The following is a 25,455-nucleotide window of genomic DNA, read 5'->3' on the forward strand; positions in this document are numbered from 1 at the left end:
TGGTCATAACGAACACAATAGTGAATCATGAGATTGCAATGAAATCAATTAAAATTATAGTTGAACTTATCAAATCATTCTTAATTATAGCTAAATTAATATATTTAGTACAAATAATAGAGTGATATGAATTATTTCAACTCAAATTGATCAATTGATGATTCTTGTCAGGATGGACACAATAGTTGATCATGTAATTGCAATGAGGTCAATTGAAATTATAGCTGAAATTATCAAATCATCCTTAATTATATCTAAATCAATATATTTATTACAAATAGTGACTTGATATGAATCATTTTAACTCAAATTGATCAATTAACAACTCTGGTCAGGACGAACACAATAGCTGATCATGTAATTGCAATGAGATCAATTAAAATTATAGTTAAACTTATAAATCATACTTAATTCTAGCTAAATCAATTTAGATATTTCAAATAATGGATTGATATGAATCATTTCAACTAAATTAATCTATTGATGACTCTGGTTAGGACAAACACAGTAGTTGATCATGTGATTGCAATGAGATCAATTCAAATTATAGTAAGATTATCAAATCATCCTTAATTCTATATAAGTAAATATAGTTATTACAAATAATGACTTTATATGAATCATTTCAACTCAAATTGATCAACTGATGACTCTGGTCAGGACAAACACAATAGTTGATCATGTGATTGCAATGACATCAATTGAAGTTGTAGTTAAACTTATAAATTCATCCTTAATTCTATATAAATCAATATATTTATTAAAAATAATGGCTCGATATCAATTATTTCAACTCAAATTGATCAATTGATAAGTCTGGTTAGTATGAACACAATATTGATCATGTAAGTGCAGTAGATCAATTAAAATCATTGTTGAAATTATCAACTAATATTTAATTATAGCTAAATAAATATATTTATTACAAATAATGGATTGATATGAATCATTTCACTTTAAATTGATCAATTGATGACTTTGGTCAGGACAAATACAATAGTTGATCATGTAATTACAATGAAATCAATTGAAATTATTGTTCTTAATTCTAGATAAATAAAATTTAGATATTTCTAATAATGTCTTGATATGAATCATTTCAACTCAAATTGATTAAATAATGACTCTAGTCAAAACGAACACAATAGTTGATCATGTGATTGCAATGATATCAATTCACATTATAGTTAAACCTATCAACTCATCCTTAATTCTAGCTAAATTAATATAGTTATTACAAATAATGTCTTGGTATGAATCATTTCAACTCAAATTGATCAATTGATGACACTAGTCAGGACGAACAAATTAGTTGATTATGTGATTACAATGAGATCAATTGAAATTGTAGTTAAATTTATCAACTCATTCTTAATTATATCAAAATAAATATAGTTATTATAAATAATGGCTTGATATGAATCATTTCAACTCAAATTGATCAATTGATGACTCTGGTCAGGATGAACACAATAGTTAATCATGTAATTACAATGAGATCAATTGAAATTATAGTTGAAATTATCAAATAATCCTTAATTATAGATTTATAAATATATTTATTATAAATAATGGCTTGATATGAATCATTTCGACTCAAATTGATCAATTGATGATTCTGGTCAGGACGAACACAATAGTTAATCATGTAATTGCTATGAAATCAATTGAAATTGTAATTAAACTTATGAAATCAACCTTAATTCTAGATAAATCAATTTATATATTTCAAATAATGGCTTGATATGAATCATATCAACAAAAATTGATCAATTGATGACTTTGGTCAGGACAAACACAATAGTTGATCATATAATTACAATGAGATTAATTGAAAATACAGTTGAACTTATCAACTAATCCTTAATTATAGCTAAATGAATATAGTTATTAGAAATAATGGCTTGATATGAATCATTTCAACTTAAATTGATCAATTGATGACTTTGGTAAGGACAAACACAATAGTTGATCATGTAATTACAATGAGATCAATTGAAATTATTGTTAAACTTATGAACTCATCATTAATTATAGTTAAATCAATTTAGATATTTCAAATAATGGCTTAATATGAATTATTTCAACTCAAATTGATCAATTAATGACTCTAATCAAGACGAACACAATAGTTGATCATGGAATTGCAATGAGATCAATTGAAATTATAGTTAAACTTACGAAATCATCCTTATTTATAGCTAAATCAATTTAGATATTTGAAATAATGACTTTATTTGAATAAATAGAGGACTAGCCTATTGCAACAGATGACATTGCAATAGATGACACATCTGTTTAAAATTATCAAATAATTATAGACATCTATTAAAACAGATGTTCAACTTGTTGCAATGGATTACTTATCTGTTGGAAATTATCAAACAAATATTGGCATCTATTACAACAGATGACTTATCTATTAGAAATTATCAAATGGATGTTGCCATCTATTGCGAAAAATGACTAATCTATTGGAAATTATCAAATAGATATTGACATCTGTTACAACAAATAACTTATCTATTGGAAGATCTTTTTTTATTTTGAAGAAATTTTCTATTCTAAATAAAAAAAGAAAAAAATTCTAATGAGGGCAAACATTTTTTGGATAACTCAAAAATCTCCTCCTTGTGTTGTCTTATCTTTTCTTTTTAATATCACCATTGCCATCTCCTCTTTCTCCTCAAAGTGTTCACCACCATAAATTAATAAATATTGAAACCCATCTCCTAAATTTTCTCTTTTTCAACCATAAAATAATTCATCTCTCTTTTTTCTCTTTCTATTCTCTTTAGAGTAATCTCAACCTTCTCCTTTTTTTTCTCTCTTTTCTCTCCTCTTTTGCATCAAATTAGTTTTTTGATCCTTTAGCTTTTTACATGGTACGTATGGTTCACTATTAAATCTGCACTCTCTGCTATTATTTTTGCCTTCTTATCTTCTTCTTTGCCGGTCTAATCAAATTAGTTATTTACATCTGTTGTTTTTATTTATTATCCATTACACATATCCTATTTATTGAGATAATTGAAGGAAATATGTCTTTTAAGTCTGGAATGAATGAATCGTTATTTTTATTAAAAAAAAGTTATGACCCTTGAGTTATTCCAACAGATGGTTCATTTATTGCAATAGATTGATTATCTGTTTGAAGAACTCAAAATCTGAATTGAGTTCTTCCAACAGATGGCCCATCTGTTGTAACAGATTGGTCTTCTATTGGGAGAACTTAAAAAGCTTTGTTGGCAGTATCTCTATTATTTGTTTGTATTTTGTTTGTTTTTTATTGTTGATGTTGTTGTTGTTGGTGGTGGTATTGGTGTTGTTTGTGGTGTTTTTATTGGTGGTGTTGGTGTTTCTACAGGTGAAAATTATGATGGAAATATATTAAAATAGGTCTTCCAACAGATTCCCCATCTGTTGCAACTGATGAGTCAATTGTTGGAATAAATCAAAACAATTCTTCCAATAGATGACCTATCTGTTATAACATGTTGGTCATTTGTTGGAATTCTTGTTGTAATATGCTGTAACTATTGAATTTTGTTTTACCCTTTTTAAAATTATGCAGACATCAATTGTAATGTTTTTTTTATTTTTCTCTTATTTTTAGATAAAAGATGCCTCCCAAAAGAAAAAGAAGTAAAAGTGGATCAACTTTTGCCCAACCAACATAAAAGGCTAGAGTAAAGATGGGTTTGGAGGAATAAGCTTCTTACAGATGAAACCACTTCATATGTGGGAGGTATGTATTACTGATCATATTATCATGAAAACACACATAGAGTACACTAATTTTGTGAATGTTGTTTTTTACCGATTTAGCATTCATCATTCAAACAAGATATTACATTTTACAGTTAAGTTTGATAGGTCCAAATTGATAAGGATGAGGGACCTAGTAGGTGTTGTCGACACCCTGTGTAACGCCCCGAGTCTGCACCTCGGATGTCACACGATGATTACGATCCCGAAGAACCACAAGCTAACCCTTGACTGGTACCTACCATGAACACTAAATAATAATACTAAAATGATGTAGAAAATAGGCTGAAATGACAAAGGTTCATAATCTAAACACTGATAAATAGGAACTAATAATATTGTCTGAAAACTGAATACGGTCTGAATTAGTTTAGTCTGAAAAAGCCTCAAACTGAACTGTCTGAAAATGGAGTTGATGGGACAAGCCCCAAACTAACTCTGAATACTGAATACTAAAGCTAATGAAAATACTGAAATTAAAGTATATCCTCGATATATGAGCACTCACTACTGAATGTACTACTACTATATGAATTTGTCTATGCACGGTCAGGAACTTGAGCGCCGAGCATATGATATGAGACAACATAGTGCAAAGAGAAAGTATGCGTCAGTGTGTGCAATATACTGGTATGCTAGATGAGGAAAGGATGAATGCAGGGGTTCATATTCATAAATAGAAACTGACTGAATGATATAGAGTAACTGAATAAGAATATATGGATAACTGAAACTACTATAAAGTACCAAGTATGCAATACTGTGCATAAACATGTATACTTTATCTGAGCTTTTACTAAAGTTAAGTACTAATTTTTAATATTAAGTAAATGGTATCTGAGATTACTGATAACTGAATTACTGATACTGAGTGACTGTGTTTGACAGTCCTGATTCTATATAACTGAACTGAGTTTTATACTGAGACTAAAACTAAAACTATGGGAGATAATCATCTAACCGACATACCTCACTCTAAATAGTTTAGGGTCCAATCTTTAACCCAGTTGGAAGGGTGTCAGTACTGTTCTATGGGAAAAGACAAGCTGAAGAGGCACCTTCATCTGGAAGGTGTCCTGAATGAGAACGGTGGTACCCTCAACTGCCAGGTAAAACACCTTATCAACCCTCAACTGGCAGGTTAATATCTTAATCTATGCTGGCTACATAGTTCTGGAATGCAAGGACTACTTCTAAGGATTGCACCATCTACTGGAAAGTGAGCCCCCATCCTTGGGTTTGCTCGGTGCTAAATCTTACTCCCAAATGAATGACACTGATTATTAAACTGAACTGAACTAGACCGAGTTTCACTGAGTTCTATAACTGACTGAGTACTACTGTTTGTGACATTACTAAGACTATTCTGTAGCTATTGTGATCTAGGTAAATAGCTAGATTTTTCGGGTATTGAATACCCCCAGGACTCGATAGCATCAATAGTAAAATATGGCACAATCTTGAAAACATACTAGCTAGTCACTCAGTCATGATTAATTTATTGAGACATTTTGTCACACACTTGCAAGGTATGAACTTGTACATGCATGGGAACATATTCTAACATGTCATGATTGCACTATTCAACTCACATAGGCATTCTAACAAACACTTAGAGAGCATGATTATTTCACATAATAATAAACATATATATAAATATCTTGGCTACAATATTCAACTTGTAAATTCAAGGATTTAATCATGAGAATCACATAATTCACCACATATGCTATCTTAATTTCATGAAACTTGTAATTTAATCATGGATTGAAACCCAAACAAACATCATGAACATGATTATGATCTAATTTAAATATGTAAATCGTGAAATCTCAATCTTGTATTTTTAAAAGGGATTCTTGGGCTCAATGGGTGGTAAGGATCCTTGGATGAACACCTAACATACCTGAGAAGACTAATTCTTAAAGGTTCTTAAAGGAGTTATTGAGAATTGTTCTTGATTTCTAGAAGCTAGGGTTTGATTAACATGAGAGAGAGTGATTTATTCTTGAGGGAAATTGACACTGGCACTACTCCACAACGCGGGCTTATCATGTTGGCTCACTGGAAACTGACAATTGCCATTTGGCTGGTCTCTGTGATGCGGTGCTATACTAGGTGGGACACTATTTTACAAAATATGCTATAACTTCTCAACCGGTTATTGAATTTGGGTGAATTTTATATCGCTGGAAAGCTGACTGAATTTCCTACTCAATGGTAAGCTCTAAACTAAAAAATTCAGAGTATTATAAATATTCTATATATGAATACTCATATACTGAGAGTTAAACTGAGCTAGGAAAATATGGGGTATTACAATATCTCCTCCTTGGGAACATTTATCCTCAAATAAGACTGATTAAGAGGAGGACTACTGATAGACTGAGTTTATATATACTAAAAATCCATATCTAATGCATGAGTGAATGACTAAAACTACTGATAAGTTGAGTTTCCATACTGAACATGCATATCTGATGCATGAGTACATTGCTGAACTGATTCATGAATTCATGACTGTCATGAAGATGATATGCAGTGGTAATGAATACAAAATTTAGAACTATATCTGAACATGGAACTACATAAATCTAAGGAAGACTGTTACCTCAAGCTGAATCTGAGTTTGCGAAGAAAAGGTGAGGATACTTGGTCCGCAATCTGATTTAGCTTCTCAAGTAGCTCTCTCAACGGACTGGTTCCACCAAACAACTTTGACTAAGGAATTTTTTTGTTCCTTAGTCTACAAATCTGATGATCGAAGATTTGGACCAGAACCTCTTTAGAAAATAGATCATTCTGAATATCTATACCCTCTAAGGGGACTATGACTGCTGGGTCTCTAGTGTATTTCTTTAGCAGGGAGACGTGGAATACTAGGTGTACTGAAGCTAGATCTGAAGGAAACTCAAGCTCGTAATCCACCTTTCTAAAATAGCTGAGAATTTTATAAGGACCAGCATATCAGGGACTGAGCTTTCCCTTCTTGCCAAACCTCTTCACCCTTTCATGGGAGAAATTTTCAAGAACATAAAATCACCGATCTCAAACTCGAGATCCTTTCTCCTCACATATGCATACAATTTTTGTCGTCTTCGGGCTTCCCTAATCTTTTGTCTGATCAATTGAACCTTCTTTAAGGCATCAAACACTAAGTCAGGCCCTACTACTACGGCATTACCCACCTCAAACCAACCAATTAAAGATCTACATATCCTACCATAAAGAGCCTCAAATGGAGCCATCTGAATATTAGAATGATAGCAGTTATTATATGCGACTTTGATCAAAGGCAAGTGGTTATCCCAACTACCTATAAAATCAATAACTCAAGCTCTTAGCATATCTTCTAGAGTCTAAATGGTCCATTCTACTTAACCATCGGTCTGAGAATGAAAAGTTGTACTGAGGTAAACTTGGGTACCAATACCCTTATGGAATGGTTTCCAAAAGTAGGAGGTAAAATGGGTACCTCTATCTGAGATAATGGATATTGAGACTCCATGTAACTTGACCAACTCTTTGATATAGAGTTTGGCATAGTCCTCGGCTGAATAGGAAGTATGAATTGGTAAGAAATGAGTGGATTTGGTCATCCTATCTATGATAACTAAAAAGAATCATGTTGATGATGAGTGCGAGGAAAAACCATCATAAAGTCCATATTCACTTCTTCCCATTTCCATATGGGAATACTGAACTCCTGCATAGACCTACTAGATTTCTGGTGCTCAATCTTAACCTGCAGACACGTAGAGTACTCATCTATAAACTCTGCGATATCTCTCTTCATCCTACTCTACCAATAGATCTCCTACAAATTATAGTACATCTTAGTGACTCCTGGATGAATCGAGTAACGTACACCGTGTATTTCTGCAAGAATTCTTTTCCGCAAGTCATCTAAACCTTGCACACATAGCTGACCCTAGCAATGTAACACACTATCTCCCCCTTGGGAGAAAACCTCTACTTTTTAATCTCTGACTGACTCTTTCAACTTAACTAGAGCAGGATCTCTGTCCGACTTTTCCTTTACTTAAGAAATTATAGATAATTTTGAACTATTTTCCACCCACACACTGCCCTCTCCTGAATCGACTAAGTAGATACCCAGTCGGGCAAGCTGATAAACTTCCTAAGGTAACTTTTTCTTACCACTCTAAACATAAGCAACACTACCCATAAACAACCTACTAAGAGCATCTGCCACTATATTGGCCTTGCCTGGATGATATAAGATACCCATATCATAATCTTTCAACAACTCTAACCATCTTCTCTGACACAAATTCAAATCTTTCTAAGAGAACACATACTGTAAGCTTTTGTGATCTGTGAACGCATCAACATGCACCCCATATAAATAATGCCTCCAAATCTTTAAGGAAAACACTACAGTTGCTAACTCGAGATTATTGGTAGGGTAATTCTTCTCATGGGGCTTAAGTTGTCTAGAGGAATAGGCTATGACCTTACCTCTCTATATGAGGACACAACCCAAACCTACTCTAGATGCATCACAGTACACAACAAACCCATCTAAACCATCTGGTAATGTTAGGACTGGGGCTATAGTGAGTCGAGTCTTTAACTCTTGAAAACTCTTCTCACATAAATGTAACCACTGAAACTTTACTTTTTTCTGAGTCAATTTAGACATGGGGGATGCAATAAATAAAAACATTTCAACAAACCGACGGTAATAGCCAGCTAAACCCAAAAAACTCCTAATATCTCATGGATAAATAGGTCTAGGCCAGTTTCTCACTGCCTTGGTCTTTTGAGAATTATCTCTAATGCCATCACCAGAAATAATATGACCAAGGAATGCTACCGACCTTGGTCAAAATTTGCACTTACTGAATTTGGTGAACTGATAGGCTCTGAGGGTCTGAAGTACAATTCTGAGGTGATCTGCGTAATCATTCTCACTACGGGAATAGACAAGAATGTCATTGATGAAGATAATAATGAACATGTCCAATTACTATTTAAACACGTGATTCATTAAGCCCATTAAAGCTGCTGGGGCATTTGTGAGACCAAAGGACATGACTAGAAATAGTAGTGACCATATCGGGTTCGGAAAGTTGTTTTTTGAATGTCACATTCTCTGACTCTTAGCTGATGATATCCTAATCTAAGGTCTATCTTAGAAAAGTAACTGTCTCCTCGAAGTTGGTCAAACAAATAATCCATTCTAGGAAGTGGGTATTTGTTATTGACTGTGACTTTTTCCAACTGATGGTAGTCTATACATATTCTAACAGAACCGTCTTTCTTACGCATGAATAAGACTAGTGTTCCCCATGGGGAAATGCTAGGTCTGATGAATCCCTTGTCCAAAAGGTTTTTTAACTTTCTGAGTTCAGCTGGTGTCATTCAATATGGCGAAAAAGATATGGCCTGAGTACCAGGAAGAAGGTCTATTCCGAAGTCAATTTCCCTTTATGGGAGAAACTCTAGGAAGATCATCGGGAAACACATCTAGGAATTTAGTTACTACTGGAACTGACTTAAGACTAGGAGTCTCTGAACTAGAGTCTTTGACTCACACAAGATGATAGAAAAATCCTTAGATATCATTTTTCTCACTCTAAGGTATGAAATTAACTGACCTTTAAGTGTTGTGGTACTACCCCTCCATTCAAGGACTGGTTCATTTGGAAAATAAAAATGAACAATATTGTTTCGATAATTAACTGAGGCATAGTATGAATGGATCCAATCCATACTGAGAATAACATCGAAATCCATCATCACTAACTCTACTAAGGCTGCTGAAGTGACTTTCTGAGATATCATAACCAGACAGTTCCTGTATATCAGCCGGGCTATGATAGACTGACCCACTAGGGTAGAGACTGAGAAAGGTTCTGTTAAGATTTCTGGTTTGACCTTAAGTTGACTGCTATGTAAGGAGTTACAAAAGACAAAGAAGCTCCTGTATCTAATAAGGTAGAAATATGTCAATAGAAGATTTATAACGTACAAGTGACCATATCAGGAGAACTTTCCTGATCTTGTCTGGACTAAAGTACATAAAGCCTGTTTAGGCGTTGCCCACTAATGGCACTAGAGGTGGCATCCTGCCGATTCGGGCGATCGAACTGAGATGGGAGACGGTTATACTAAGCTTGAGAACCTGATAGAGGACAATCTTTGATTTGGTGGCCTGGCTTACCATACTCGAAACAAACATCACTGTCAGCCCTACACATACCCTGGTGGTTTCTGCCACATTTATGGCAAAGAGGATTTGTTTGAGCACTGCTGACACTGCCCTAAGATTTAGAGCGTAGTTCCCTATATTTATTACTATTTTTGAACTTAGGTACTGGAGCACTGGCTGAGGACGGAGCTGGAATTAAAGATTTTGGATAAAAGTGGGAATGGTTACCACCTTCTAATGTAGGATGAGTAAAATTAAAGCTACCTGTTCTAGCCCTTTTGTTCTCCCTCTCTCTCCTTATTCTTAGCATTTTCTATTTGTTGAGCATGGACCATCAGCCTAGATATGTCTATCTCCTTAATTAACATTGCGGTACTGCACTCCTTGACCACATCTCTGACACCCCAGACACGAACTTGCTCATTCTACACCTATTATCTACTACTACATGGGGAACATACCTAGCTAACTGAGTAAACTTGAGGGAATACTCTTTCATACTCATATTTCCTGGCCTAAGATTGATGAACTCTAATACCTTGTATTCTGTCAGCTCTAAGGGAAAGAATCTATCCAAAAATGAAGTAGCAAACTCTTCCCATTCTATGGGCTCTGCATCTATGCCCCTGTTAATATTCCACTACTTAAACCACGTAGGCACTACATCTTCCAACTGATAGGTAGCTAACTCAGCACTCTCACTGGAAGTTACTTCCATAATATCTATGTAATTCTAAACATGATCGAGGAACTCCTGTGGATCCTCTTCAGACTTAGATCCTAAGAATAGGGGAGGATTTATTCGAGTGAAGTCCTAAATTCTGGCTGCAACAATATTGGCCACTAGGTTAGCCAGAACAGTAGCTGGCCGTTTATTTTGAGTTGATACAGAATGAGTTAGAGTGGTGAATGCAGCTTTAAATTCTGCATGGGAGACAAACTTGACTAGGGGATCTTCTTGAACGGGCTGAGGTGCTGACTCGTATTCTGTTCTTCTTTTATTATTCTTTTTGGGAGGCATGTTCTGTAGACAAAAGTAAGAAAGAATTAGACTGAGAGTTTTCTTGAGCTCGTGCTTACTCGTACGATATTAATACTGAAAGAAGGGAAACTTTCCTAAAAACATCTCATAGCCTCTTGCCCATAAGTGTGGCACGTTGAACACACATCACAAGACTTTACTTGACGCAACTTTTAGACTCCCTAGGACTCTGTTGAACCTTAGGCTCTTATACCAAGTTTGTAATGCCCCGAGTCTGCACCCCGGATATCACACAGTGCATACAACCTCGAAGGACCACAAGCTAACCCATGAATGGTACCTGCTGTGAACACTGAATAATAATACTAAAATAATGCAAAAATTAGGCTGAAATGCCAATGGTTCATAATCTGAATACTAATAAATAATAACTGATAATATCATCTAAAAACTGAAGACTGTCTGAACTTATCTAGTCTGAAAAGCCTTTAACTGAACTATCTAAAAGTGGAGTTGATGGACAAGCCCCCAACTAACTCAAAATATTGAATACTATAGCTAATGAAAATACATACATTAAAGCATATCCTCAATAAATGAGGACTTACTATTGAATCTACTGCTGCTATCTGAATCCATCTATGCGAGGTCAGAAACCTAAGCGTATGAACCTATGATATGAAACATCATATGGAAAAGAAAAAGTATGTGTCAGTACGTGGAATGTAATGATATGCTAGATGAGGCAAGGCTGAATGCAGGGGTTCATATGCATAAACAGCGACTGACTGAATGATATAGAGTTACTGAATAAGAATACATGAATAACTAATACTATTGTAAAATACTGAGTATGCAAAACTATGCATATACATATATACTCCATCTGAGATTTTACTAAAGCTGAGTACTGATTTTTGATACTAACTAATATCAGAGATTACTGACACTGAGTGACTGTGTCTGACAGTTCTAATTCTATAAAACTGAATTGAGTTCTATAGTAAGACTGAAACTAAAATAGTGGAAGATAATCATCTAACCGACATACCCCTCTCTAAATGGATTGGGGTCCAACCTGTAACCCCATCTGGAAGGGTGTAAGTACCGTGCCATGGGTAAAGACAAGCTAAAGAGTCACCCTCATCTAGAAGGTGCCCTGAATGAGAACTATGGTACCCTCAGCTGTCAGGTAAAACACCTTATCAACCCTCAATTGGTAGGTTGATATCTCAATCTATGCTGACTACATAGTTCTGAAATGGAAGGACTGCTTTTAAAAATCACAACCTTTACTGACAGGAAGACCCCATCCTTGGGATCGCTCAATGCTAAATCCTACTCCCAACTGAATGACACTAATTATTAAACTAAACTAACTGGAATGAGTTTCACTAAGTTCTATAACTGACTAAGTACTACTATTCATGGCATTACTGAGACTATTCTGTAGCTACTGTGATCTAGGTAAATAGCTAGAATTCTTGGGTATTGAATACCCCCAGGACTCGATAGCATCAATAGTAAAATATGGCACAATCTTGAAAACATACTAGTTATTCACTTAGTCATGATTTATTTATTGATACATTTTGTCAAACACTTGCAAGGCATGAAGTTGTACATGAATGGGAACACATCCTAACATGTCATGATTGCACTATTAAACTCATATGGGCATTCTAACAAACACTTGGGGAGCATAATTATTTCACATAATAATAAACATATATATAAATATCTGGTTACAACATTCAAATTGTAAATTCAAGGATTTAATCACAAGAATCACATAATTCACCACATATGCTACCTTAATTTCATGAAACTCGTAATTTAATCATGGATTGAAACAAAAACAAACATCATGAACATGATTACAATCTAATTCAAACATATAAGTCATAAAATCTCAATCTTGTATTTTTAAAAGGGATTCTTGGGCTCCATGGATGGTAAGGATCCATGGATGAACACCTAACATACCTGAGAAAATTAATTCTTGAAGGTTCTTGAAGGAGTTCTTTAGAATTGTTCTTGATTTCTTAAAGATAGGGATTGATTAACTTAAGAGAGAGTGATTTATTCTTGAGGGAAATTGAGAATATAATGATATAATAGGTTATTTAGGGCATTAATCTGTGTTTAGGACTGATTAGGGCCATGGAAAAAGACTTAAATACCCCTGGAATGGTCGGAAAACTCAGAACTTGAAAATAGAAAATCCCAATTTTTGGCTTCACCACGAGTGATGGCAATGTGGTGAGTCACTGGAAAAGGGACAACTAGGAATTGGACTGACGGCGTGACACGGCGCCATCACGGTGCCTCACTAGATGCTAATTTAGTCCTTGGCGTGATGCGGTGCTATCGCAAACCTTTATTGGAAAATGCCAATTGGGAACTGGCACTGCTCCATGATACGAACTTATCGCGTTGGCTCACTAGAAACTGATAATTTCCATTTGGCTGGTCTCCGCGATGTAGTGCTGAACTAGGTGGCATACTATTTTACAAAATATGCTATAACTTCTCAGCCGGTAATCGAATTTGGGAAATTTTATATTGTTGGAAAGATGATTGAATTTCCTATGCAATGGTAAGATCTAAATTGAAAAATATAGAGTATTCTACAAATTTCATAGAGGAATACTCACATACTGAGAGTTAAACTTAGCTAGGAAAATATAGGGTATTACAATATCTCCTCTTTGGGAACATTAGTCCTCGAATGAGACTGAGTAAGCTGAGGACTTCTAATAGACTGAGTTTATATATTCTAAAAATGCATATTTGATGTATGAGTGAATGACTGAAACTACTGATAAGCTGAGTTTCCATACTGAACATGCATATCTGATGCATGAGTACATGGCTGAACTGATTCATGAATACATGACTGTCATGAAGATATACAACGGTAATGAATACCAAATTCGTAACTGTATCTGAATATAGAACTTAGTAAATCTAAGAAAGACTGTTACCTCAAGCTGAATCTGAGTTTGTGAAGAAGAGGTAAGGATACTTGGTTCATATATCTGCTTTTGCTTTCCAAGTAGATCCCTCAACGGACTGATTCCGCCAAAGAACTTTGACTAAGGGAACTTTTTTGTTCCTTAGTCTACGAAACTGATGATCAAGGATTTGGACTGGAACCTCTTTGAAAGAGAGATTATTCTGAATATCTATGCCCTCTATGGGGACTATGACTGTTGGGTCTCCAATGCATTTCTTTAGCAGGGAGACGTGGAATACTAGGTGTACTAAAGCTAGATCTGAAGGCAACTCAAGCTCGTAAGCTATTTTTCTAAAAGTGCTGAGAATTCTGTAAGAACCTACATAACGGGAACTGAACTTTCCCTTCTTGTCAAACCTCTTCACCCCCTTAATGGGAGAAATTTTCAAGAACACAAAATTATCAATATCAAACTTGAGATCCATTTTTCTCATAAATCCATATGATTTCTGTCGGCTTTGGACTGCCCTAAGCCTTTCTCTAATCAACTAAACCTTCTCTAAGGTATCAAATACTAAGTTAGGCCCTACTACTGCAGGCTCACCTACCTCGAACCAACCAATTGGAGATCTACATCTCCTACCATAAAGAGCCTCAAACGGACCTATCTAAATACTAGAATGATTGCAGTTATTATATGATAATTTAATCAAAGGAAAGTGGCCATCCCAACTACCTATAAAATCAACAACTTTGGATCTTAATATATCTTCTAGAGTCTTAATGGTCCTTTATGCTTGACCATCTGTCTGAGGATGAAAAGTTGTATTGAGTTGAACTTGGGTACCAAGACCCTTTTGGAATGCTTTCGAGAAGTGAGAGGTAAGCTGGGTACCTCTATCTGAGATAACAGATACTGGGACTACGTGTAACTGGACCAACTCTCTGATATAGAATTTGGCATAGTCCTCGATTAAATAAGAAGTATGAACTGGCAAGAAATAAGGAGATTTGGTCATCCTATCTGTGATAACCCAAATCAAATCATGTTAATGACGAGTATGAGGAAAACCTATCACAAAGTTCTTGTTCACTTCTTCCCATTTCCATATGGGAATACTAAAATCCTGTATGGACCCACTAAGTTTCTGGTGCTTAATCTTAACTTGCTAACACGTAGAGCACTTAGCTACAAAATCTACAATATCCCTCTTGATCCCACTCCACCAATAGATCTCCCACAAATTATGGTATATCTTAGTGACCCTGGATGAATCTAGTAATGTGCACCGTGCACTTCTGCAAGAATTCATCATCACAAGTCATCTACACCTGGCATACACAGCCGACCCTGGTAATGCAACACACCATCTTTCTCTTGGGAAAAAACCTCTACTTTTTGATCTCTGACTAACTCTTTCAACTTAACTAGAGCAGGATCTCTGTCCGGCTTTTCCTTCACTTTGGAAACTAAAGATGATTCTGAACTATTCTAGACCCATACACTACCCTCTACTGAATCGACTAAGTAGACACCCAGTCAAGCAAGCTGATGAACTTACTAAGGTAACTGCTTCTTACCACTCTCAACATAAGCAACACTACCCATAGACAACCCACTGAGAGCATCTGTCACTATATTGCCCTTGCCCAGATGATACTGGAAACTCATATCATAATCTTTCAACAACTCTAACCATCTTCTCTGACGCAAATTTCAATTTTTTTAGAGAACAAATACTGCAAGCTTTTGTGATTTGTGAACGCATCAACATGCACCCTATACAAATAATTCCTCCAAATCTTTAAAGCAAACACTACAGCTGCTAACTTAAGATCATGGGTAGGTCAATTCTTTTCATGAGGCTTAAGTTGTCTAGAGGCATAGGCTATGACCTTACCTCTCTGCATGAGGACACAACCCAAACCTAATCTAGATGCATCACAGTACATAACAAACCCTTCTGAACCATCTAGTAATGTTAGGACTGGGGCTGTAGTGAGTCATGTCTTTAACTCCTGAAAACTCTTCACACATAAATTTGACCACTGAAACTTGACTTTCTACTGAGTCAATTTGGACATGGGGGATGCAATAGACAAAAACCTTTTAACAAATTGATGATAATAGCCATCTAAACTCAAGAAACTCCTAATATCTGACAGAGAAATGGGTCTAGGTTAGTTTATTTTTGCCTCAGTATTTTTAGGGCCGACTCTAATGCCATCACCAGAAATGATATGACCAAGGCATGCTACTGACCTTAGCCAAATTTGCACTTACTGAATTTGAAGAACAATTGTTGGGATCTGAGGGTCTGAAGTACGATTCTGAGATGATCTGCATGATCATTCTCGCTATGGGAATAGACAAAAATGTTATTGATGAAGGTAATAACAAACATGTCCAAGTACTATTTGAACACATGATTCATTAAGTCCATGAAACCTGTTGGGACATTTGTGAGACCAAAGGACATAACTATAAATTTGAAGTTACTATACTGGGTTTAGAAAGTTGTTTTTAGAATGTCACATTGTCTGACTCTGAGCTGATGATAGCTTGATCTAAGGTCTATCTTAGAAAAGTAACTAGCTCCCTGAAGTTGGTCAAACAAATCATCAATTCTAGGAAGTGGGTATTTGTTCTTGACCGTGACTTTGTTCAACTAATGGTAGTCTACACATATTCTAAGAAAACCATCTTTCTTATGCACAAATAAGACTAGTGTGCCCCATGGGGAAATGTTGGGTCTGAAGAATTAGTTTTCTAAAAGGTCCTTTAACTGTTCTTTTTACTCTATGAGTTCATCTGGTGCAATTCTGTATGTTGGAATAGATATGGGCTGAGTATCTAGAAGAAGGTCTATTCCAAAGTCAATTTCCCTTATGGAAGAAACTCCAGGAAGATCTTCGAGAAACCCATCTAGGAATAAATTTACTACTAGAACTAACTCAAAACTAGGAGTCTCTGAACTAGAGTCTTTGACATGCACAAGATGAATGACACATCCCTTGGATATCATTTTTCTCACTCTAAGGTATGAAATCAACTGACCTTTAAGCATTGTGGTACTACCCCTCCATTCAAGGACTGGTTTATTTGGAAACTAAAAATAAACAATTTTGTTTCAATAATCAACTGAGGCATAGAATGAATGGAGCCAATCTATACCGAGAATGATGCGAAATCCATCATCTCTAACTTTACTAAGTATGCTGAAGTGACTTTCTGAGATATCATAATCGGACAGTTCCTGTATACCTACCAGGCTATGATAGAATAACCTACTGGGATAAAGACTGAGAAGGGTTCTATTAAAATTTTTGGTTTGACCTTAAAGTTGACTGCTATGTAAGGAGTTACAAAAGGCAGAGAAGCTCCTGGATCTAATATGGAATAAATATGTAAATAGAATATCTATAACGTACCAGTGACCACATAAGAAGAACTTTCCTGATCTTTTCTGGACTGAAGTGCATAAAGCTTATTTGCGCGCTGCACACACATGCACAAGACTCTACTAGATGTTGCTTTCAAACTCCCTAGGACTCTATTGAACCTTAGACTCTGATACCAAGTTTGTAACACCCTAAGTCTGTACCCCAAACGTCACATGGTGCTTACAACCCCAAAGGACCATAAACTAACCCATGACTGGTACCTTTTGTGAATAGTAAATAATAAAACTAAAATAATATGGAAAATAGGTTGAAATGCAAAAGATTCATAATATGAATATTGGTAAATAGCAACTAATAATATCTTTTGAAAACTAAATACTGTCTGAACTAGTCTAGTCTGAAAAGCCTGTAACTAACTGTTTGAAAGTAGAGTTGATGGCACAAACCCTCAACTAACTCCAAATACTGAAGCTAATGCAAATATTGAAATTAAAGCATATCCTCGATAGATGAGGACTCATTACTGAATCTACTACTGCTATCTAAATTTGTCTATAAGCGATTAGGAACTTGAGCGTCCGAACCTATGATATGAGATATCATAGCGCAAAGAGAAAGTATGTGTCAGTGCATGGAATGTACTGGTATGCTAGATGAGGTAAGGCTGAATGCAGGGGTTCATACGCATGAACAGGAACTAACTAAATGAAATACCCCAAAAAAAATCCAAACCAATATTAGAGCCATGTACCAAGCTCATGCATAGTACATCATGGTTCTTTTATAGTTTTATGAGTAATTTAAATGTATATTAAGGCTTCAAATAACTCCCAGCTATCAGACGAATCAAAACATTTCTTACCGATTGAATTCTTGAGAAGAATACTGGTATAGTCAACTTCAAATGAGAATATCTCTCATTATACTTGGAATTGTTTAGCTCATGACATATCAACAGATATATAATTGAATTATATTTCCAACGATACTAATTTTGCCTAAATTTGATATCAGGTCAAAGAGTTATTCCTATTTTACTCTAATATGTCAGGCTCAAAATAGTGTGACGACATTCGTGATAGCTTTCACATTTCTGATGCCCAATCACGAAGGTCATTATCCTTAGACAGAAACTAGCTCCTAAGTAACGACATTCGTGATAGCTTATCATATTTGTGACGCCCTATCACGAAGGTCGTCAGCCATAGGCAGAAACCATATCCTAAGTAATGACATTCATGATATCTTATCACATTTGTGATGCCCTATCACGAAGGTCATCAGCCTTAGGCAGAAACCAGCTCCTAAGTGACGACATTCAGGATAGCTTATTATATTTGTGATGCCCTATCACGAAGGTCGTCAGTAATGATTTTTTGGCAACTAGGAATTTATTTCATATGGGTATTTTGGTCATTTCCTTCACCTTCCATGACTTATAACCCTAAAGAGGTGTAATTTTTCCTATTTTTCTTTAGTTAAGCATCTCAAAAACCCTCTCTTACGCTCTCAACCACAAGATTAGGGTTTCCATCAAACTCATCTCTCAAAAGCAAGATTCAAGATTTTTTCCAAGATAATCGAGAATTAAGTTTCCCAATCCAAGAAATCTCCAGCAAATCAACAAGGTTTCCTTTCTAAGGTATGCGTGGTGTTCATCTATGGATCTAATCCATTCATAGAGCTCAAGAACCATGTTTTAAATATTATTTTGTAAACTTTTTGTGGTGATATGAGTATGTACATATTGACGATTGTTGTTTAAGTTTCAATGTGACGTCTAAAGGTGTTTTCATGGAATATATATGTTTGTTAATTGAAAACCATGAACTTTAGGTAGTTTAATAAGGTGCAAATATAAAACCCACCTATGCCTTAAAGAATGCATGAAAGGTGTTTGATAAAATGCTTAAGATGCTAGAAATTCATGTTTGTATGGTTGTATGATGTCTAAATGAAAAGTCCATGTTAGATATATACTTCAATATGAATTCTATGCTTTTCATATGTTGCTATTGTAATAGTATAAAGCATGTAAGATAATGGAGATATACAATATGTACACGAAATATATCCATGCATTCCCTATAATGTTTAAGATGTGGAATAACTATATGAAATGTGATATCCCCTACTTATGATATTATGAGTTATCGACTTAAATCTTGTGATCAAGTCATGTCATGTGTGTCAGTTTCCTTCTATCGAGTACTGAGGGGAAATTCGTACCCAAAGAACATAGTTGTGTGCCTAAAGCCATGTCAAGTTGTCACGATAATCTCAGTCAAGATATAATCTATAGAACTCAGTCAGTCATGTGACTCAGGAAACCTCAGAAATCTGATGATTTCAGTTAACTCTCAGATAATTGTACTACTCCGTCAGTCAATGGAAGTCAGTTAATCTGTCCATATACAGTCAGTTGAAATATGTTTAGTCTCTTCAGATGGGATTAGAAGTTAGCACCGAGTGAACCCAAGGATGGGAACTCACCTACAGGTTTAGGGTATGATTCTTAGCAGTCATCCTTGTGTTCTAGAACTACGTAGCCAGCGTAGGTTGAGATATCTTAGCCTGTCAAATTAGGGTTGATGAGGTGGCTTAACCTATCAGTTTAGGGTTCCTACCATTCTCCTTTCGAATACCTGCCATCTAAGGGTTACTCACAACTGTCCTTATCAGTGGCGCGGTATTAACACCCCTCCAGTCGGGGCAGAGATTGGACCACAACTTAGCTATATATGTTATTGGGGCATGTCGGTTAAACAACTACCTCCCATAGTTTCAAAATTAGTCTCAGTAAAAGAACTCAGATAGGTCTTCAGATTTTAGTATATCAAGACTGTCAAACACAGTCATACTCAGTTACAGTATGAAACTCAGATAATTCCATCAGATTCAAGATTGTCAAATACAGTCTCCCATGTTATCAGAATTTTAGTATCAGTCATGTTAGCCATTAGTAAACCATGTATTAGCATACAGGACTAGCTATCATGCACCCATGATTTCAGTTACTATGTATGCATATTTGTACTCTTATGTTCATATCAGTCAGACAGTTAGCATTGTTCATGCATGAAAACCCTGTTTACATTTAGCCTACCTCACTTGTATACTCAGTATATTCCCTCGTATTGAAGTATTTGTGATATGGTGTTTTCTTTTCATATTACACCATAGATTCAGAGACACGAGCTCTAGATCAGTAGTAGCAGTAGCATTTCCAGTCGTAGAGATTCAGTGAGTCCTCTTCATTTGAGGATAATATGATTTGATTTATTCATTATTATTTTAGCTAGTTATCAGTTTACAAAGTTAGTTGGAGACATGTTCCATCAACTCCTTATTCAGATAGTAATTAGAGGCTTTCAGATTCAGTATTCAGACTTATGTTCAGATTTGATTCAGTTTTCAGCTGTTTTGGGTATCTTTCACCAATATGGATATTATGTTTTGATAGATTCTTTATTCAGTTGAACCTTATGGCCTACATAATCATGTTTTCTACATTATTACATTATATATTGCAGTGTATAGGTAAAGATATCAGTCATGGGTTAGTTTGTGATCCTTCGAGGTCATAAGCACAGTGTAGCATTTTGGTTCAGAAAAATTAAGGCGTTACAAACTTGGTATCAGAGCCTAAGGTTTAATAGAGTCCTAGGAAGTCTGAAAGCCGCATTTAGTAGAGTTTTGTACATGGGTGTGTTGCATGCCACATTTATGAACAGGAGGTTATGAGATATTTTAGGAGTAGTTTGCTTTCTTTAGTATTCATGTCATGATAGTAAACTTAATTTCAAGTCAGTCTCTCAGTCTAATCCGCTCTTCTCTTATTTCAGAAACATGCCTCCAAAGAGAAAAAACCAACTAGCTCATCAGCCCAAAGATCCTTTGGGCAAACATATTTCTTATGCGGAGTTCAGGACCATATTTACCACTCTTGTTCAATCTGTAGCTGCCCAGAATGAACGACCAGCAGTCGTTCCAGCCAACCCAGTGGCCAATTCAGCAGCATCTAGGATTCGAGACTTCACCCGAATGAACTCTCCTTCCTTCTTTGGGTCTAAGCCAAACGAGGAACCTCAGGAATTCATTGACCAAGTCCAGAAGGTCATTGATATCATGGGAGTCATTTCTTCTCATAGTGCCAAGTCAGTCGCATACCAATTGTAGGATATTGCTCACACTTGGTACAAGTAGTGGTTAGAAGAAAGGTTAGAGGATGCAGGTCCTTCTGAGTGGGAAGAATTTGTCACAGCTTTCTTAGATAGATTCTTTCCCTAAGAGCTGAGAGAGGCCAAAGTTCTTGAGTTCATCAAGCTCAGGCAGGGAAATATGACAGTTAGAGAGCATTCTCTTAGATTTACTCGGCTATCCAGATATGCCCCTCATGTGGTTGCAGACAACAGGGCTAAGATGAGCAAGTTCATGTCAAGGGTGAATGATAACGTGGTAAATGAGTGTAGGTCTGCGATGCTGAATAGTGATATGACTTTAGCCAGGCTTATGACCCATGCTCAACAGATAGAGGAGCACAAGGTTAAGAGTAGGGAGAGGCAGAATAAGAGAGCAAGATCAGGAAGTTTTAGTTTTGCTCAGCCCAAATTAGAGAACGAAAATCGTTCACAGTTTTTTCCTAAGTCAGCAATTCCAGCCCCTTCCTCCGCTAGTGCCCCAATGCCGAAGTTCAGGAATGGCAATAGAGACAGAGCACCAGGCTCTAAATCTCAGGGCAGTGTTAGCAGTGCCCGAACAAATCCCCTTTGTCAGACTTATGGTAAGAATCACAAGGGTATTTGCAGAGCCGGTAGTGATGTCTATTTTAGTTGTGGTTAGCTAGGCCACAGGATTAGGGAGTGTCCTCATCCAGGCCCTCAGGGTCAGCAGAATCATTCCACAGCTTAGTTCGGTCGCCCAAACCAGCAGGGTGCCACTTCCAGTGCTACTAGTGGGTAATGCCCAAATAGACTCTATGCTCTTCAGACCCGACAGGATCAGGAAAATTCTCCTGATGTCGTTACTGGTACATTACAGGTTTTCCATATTTATGTTTATGCTTTGCAAGACCCAGGTGCATCCTTGTCTTTTATCACTCCATACATAGCAGGCGATTTAGAAATCAGTCCTGAAATTTTAGAAGAGCCCTTTTCAGTCTCTACCCCAATGGATAAAACCATCATAGCTTGGTGGGTATACAGGAACTGCCAGATTATGATATTTCAGAAATCTAGGTCAGTAGATTTAGTCGAGTGAGAGATAACTGATTTTGATGTTATTCTCGACATGGATTGTCTTTATTCCTCCTATGCCATAGTTAAATGCAGAAATAGGATAGTTTAATTTCAGTTCTCGAATGAGCCTGTCCTAGAGTGGAAGGGTAGCACTCCATCTTTTAAGGGTCAGCTTATTTCCTACCTTCGGGCAAGGAAATTAATTTCTAAGAGGTGTGTGTATCATCTCGTGTATGTTAAGGATTCTAGTTCTTAATCTCCCAGTATTGAATTAGTCCCAGTGGTTAATGAATATTTAGATGTCTTTTCCAAAAATCTTCCAGGCATTCCTCCCGAAAGGGAAATAGACTTCGCCATAGACCTTCTCCTAGATACTTAGCCAATTTCTATTTTGCCATATAGAATGGCACCAGCAGAACTCAAGGAACTGAAAGATCAGTTGAAGAATCTCTTAGATAAGGGATTCATCAGGCCCAGTGTATCCCTATGGGGTACACCAGTCTTATTCATGCACAAGAAATACGATTCTCTCAGAATGTGTATTGATTACCTTCAGCTCAATAAAGTCACGGTCAAGAACAGGTATCCGCTACCTAAAATAGATGACTTGTTTGACCAACTTTAGGGTGCCAGTTATTTCTCCAAGATAAACCTCAGATCAGGCTATCATCAGCTCAGAGTTAGAGAATGTGACATCCCGAAGATAGTTTTTCGTACTCGGTATGGTCACTTTGAATTTCTAGTCATGTCCTTTGGTCTTACCAATGCCCCTACAGCTTTCATGGACTTGATAAACCGGGTGTTCAAGCAGTACTTGGACATATTCATCATAGTCTTCATAGATGATATTCTGGTCAATTCTCACATAGAGCGTAATCATTAAGACCACCTCATAATTGTTCTTCAGACTCTCAGGGATCAATAGTTGTTTGCCAAGTTCAGTAAGTATGAATTTTGGCTAAGATTAGTAGCATTCCGTGGCCACATTGTTTCTAATAATGGTATTAGAGTAGATCCTTAGAAAATCAAAGCGGTAAGAAACTGGGCTCACCTTGTCTCTCCATCAAATATCAGGAGTTTCTTGGGTTTGGCTGGCTATTACAGATGGTTTGTCGAGGGATTTTCTTCTATTGCATCTCCTATGTCCAGATTAACTCAAAAAAAAGTCAAGTTTCAGTGGTCAGAACCTTGCGAGAAGAGTTTTCAGGAGTTGAAGACTCGACTCACCTCAGCTCCAGTTTTAGCACTTCTCGACGGTTTCGATGGATTCATAGTATATTGTGATACATCCAGAGTAGGTTTAGGTTGTGTCCTCATACAGTATGGTAGAGTCATAGTCTACGTCTCCAGACAGTTAAAGCCCCATAAGAAGAATTATCCTACTCATGACCTTGAGTTAGCAGCATTTGTCTTTGCTTTAAAGATTTGGAGGCATTATCTATACGGTGTTCATGTAGACGTCTTCACAGATCATAAGAGCCTTCAGTATGTCTTTTCCCAGAAAGATCTCAATCTTCGTCAGAGAAGGTGGTTAGAGCTCTTGAAAGATTATGACATGAGTATCCTTTATCATCCTAGCAAGGATTATATAGTGGTTGACGCACTCAGTAAACTGTCCATAGGTAGTGTTTCCCAGGTTGAGGATAGTAAGAAGAAATTAGCTCAGGAGATTCATCAGCTTACCAGACTAGGCGTTCTCTTAGTCGAGTCTTCAGAGGGTGGTGTATATATTTAGAGTAGTTCAGAGTCATCTCTAGTTTCCAAGGTAAAAGAGAAGTAAGACAGGGATCCTAGCCTTGTCAAGCTAAAAGAGTCAGTTCAAAGTAAGGAAATAGAGGTTTTCTCCCAAGGGGGAGATGGTGTTCTTTGTTTTCAGGGTAGTCTATGTGTTCCCGGTGTCAATGACTTGAGGCAGCAAATTCTTGTAGAAGTGCATGGAGTACTATTCATACAGGGGCCACTAAGATGTACCACGACTTGCGGTAGATCTATTGGTGGAGTGGGATGAATAGGGACGTTGCAAAGTTTATGGCTAAGTGCTCTACATGTCAGTAGGTTAAGATAGAGCATCAGAAACCTAGTGGTTCCATATAGGAGTTTACTATTCCTACTTGGAAGTGGGAAGAAGTGAACATGGACTTCGTGATGGGTTTGCCTAGAACACGTCATTAGCATGATTCAATTTGGGTTATTGTAGACAGAATGACCAAGTCAGCTCATTTCCTTCCAGTTTGTACCTCTTACTCAGCCGAGGATTATGCCAAACTCTATATTAAGGAGTTGGTCAGATTACACGGTGCTCCACTATCTATCATCTTAGACAGAGGTACCCAGTTCACCTCTCACTTCTGGAAAGTATTCCAAAAGGGTCATGGTACCTAAGTTCATCTCAGTACAGTGTTTCATCCTCAGATAGATGGTCAAGCAGAAAGGAACATTGAGACACTAGAAGATATGCTAAGGGCATGTGCAATTGATTTCAAGGGAAGATGGGATGACCACTTGCCTTTGATTGAGTTTACATACAACAGCAGCTATCACTCCAGTATTCAGATGGATCCATTCAAAAATCTCTATGGTAGGAGATGTAGGTCTTCGATCGGTTGGTTCGAAGTCAGTGAGGCTGCAGTCATAGGGACTGACTTAGTATTCGATGCCTTAGAGAAATTTTAGCTGATCAGAGAAAAACTTCAGGATGCTCAGAGCCGACAGAAGTCTTATATGAATATTCGTAGAAAGGATCTCCAATTCGAGGTTGATGACTATGTCTATCTCAAGATCTCTCCCATGAAGGAAGTGAAGAGATTCGGCAAGAAGGGAAAGCTCAGTTCCCGATATGTCAGTCCCTTCAAGATTCTCAGTCGCTTCGAAAAGGTAGCCTATGAGCTCAAATTGCCTTCAGATCTAGCCTCAGTTCATCCATTCT

The sequence above is a fragment of the Capsicum annuum genome, chromosome 10, assembly GCF_002878395.1.
Source record: "Capsicum annuum cultivar UCD-10X-F1 chromosome 10, UCD10Xv1.1, whole genome shotgun sequence".
Classification (NCBI taxonomy): Eukaryota; Viridiplantae; Streptophyta; class Magnoliopsida; order Solanales; family Solanaceae; genus Capsicum; species Capsicum annuum.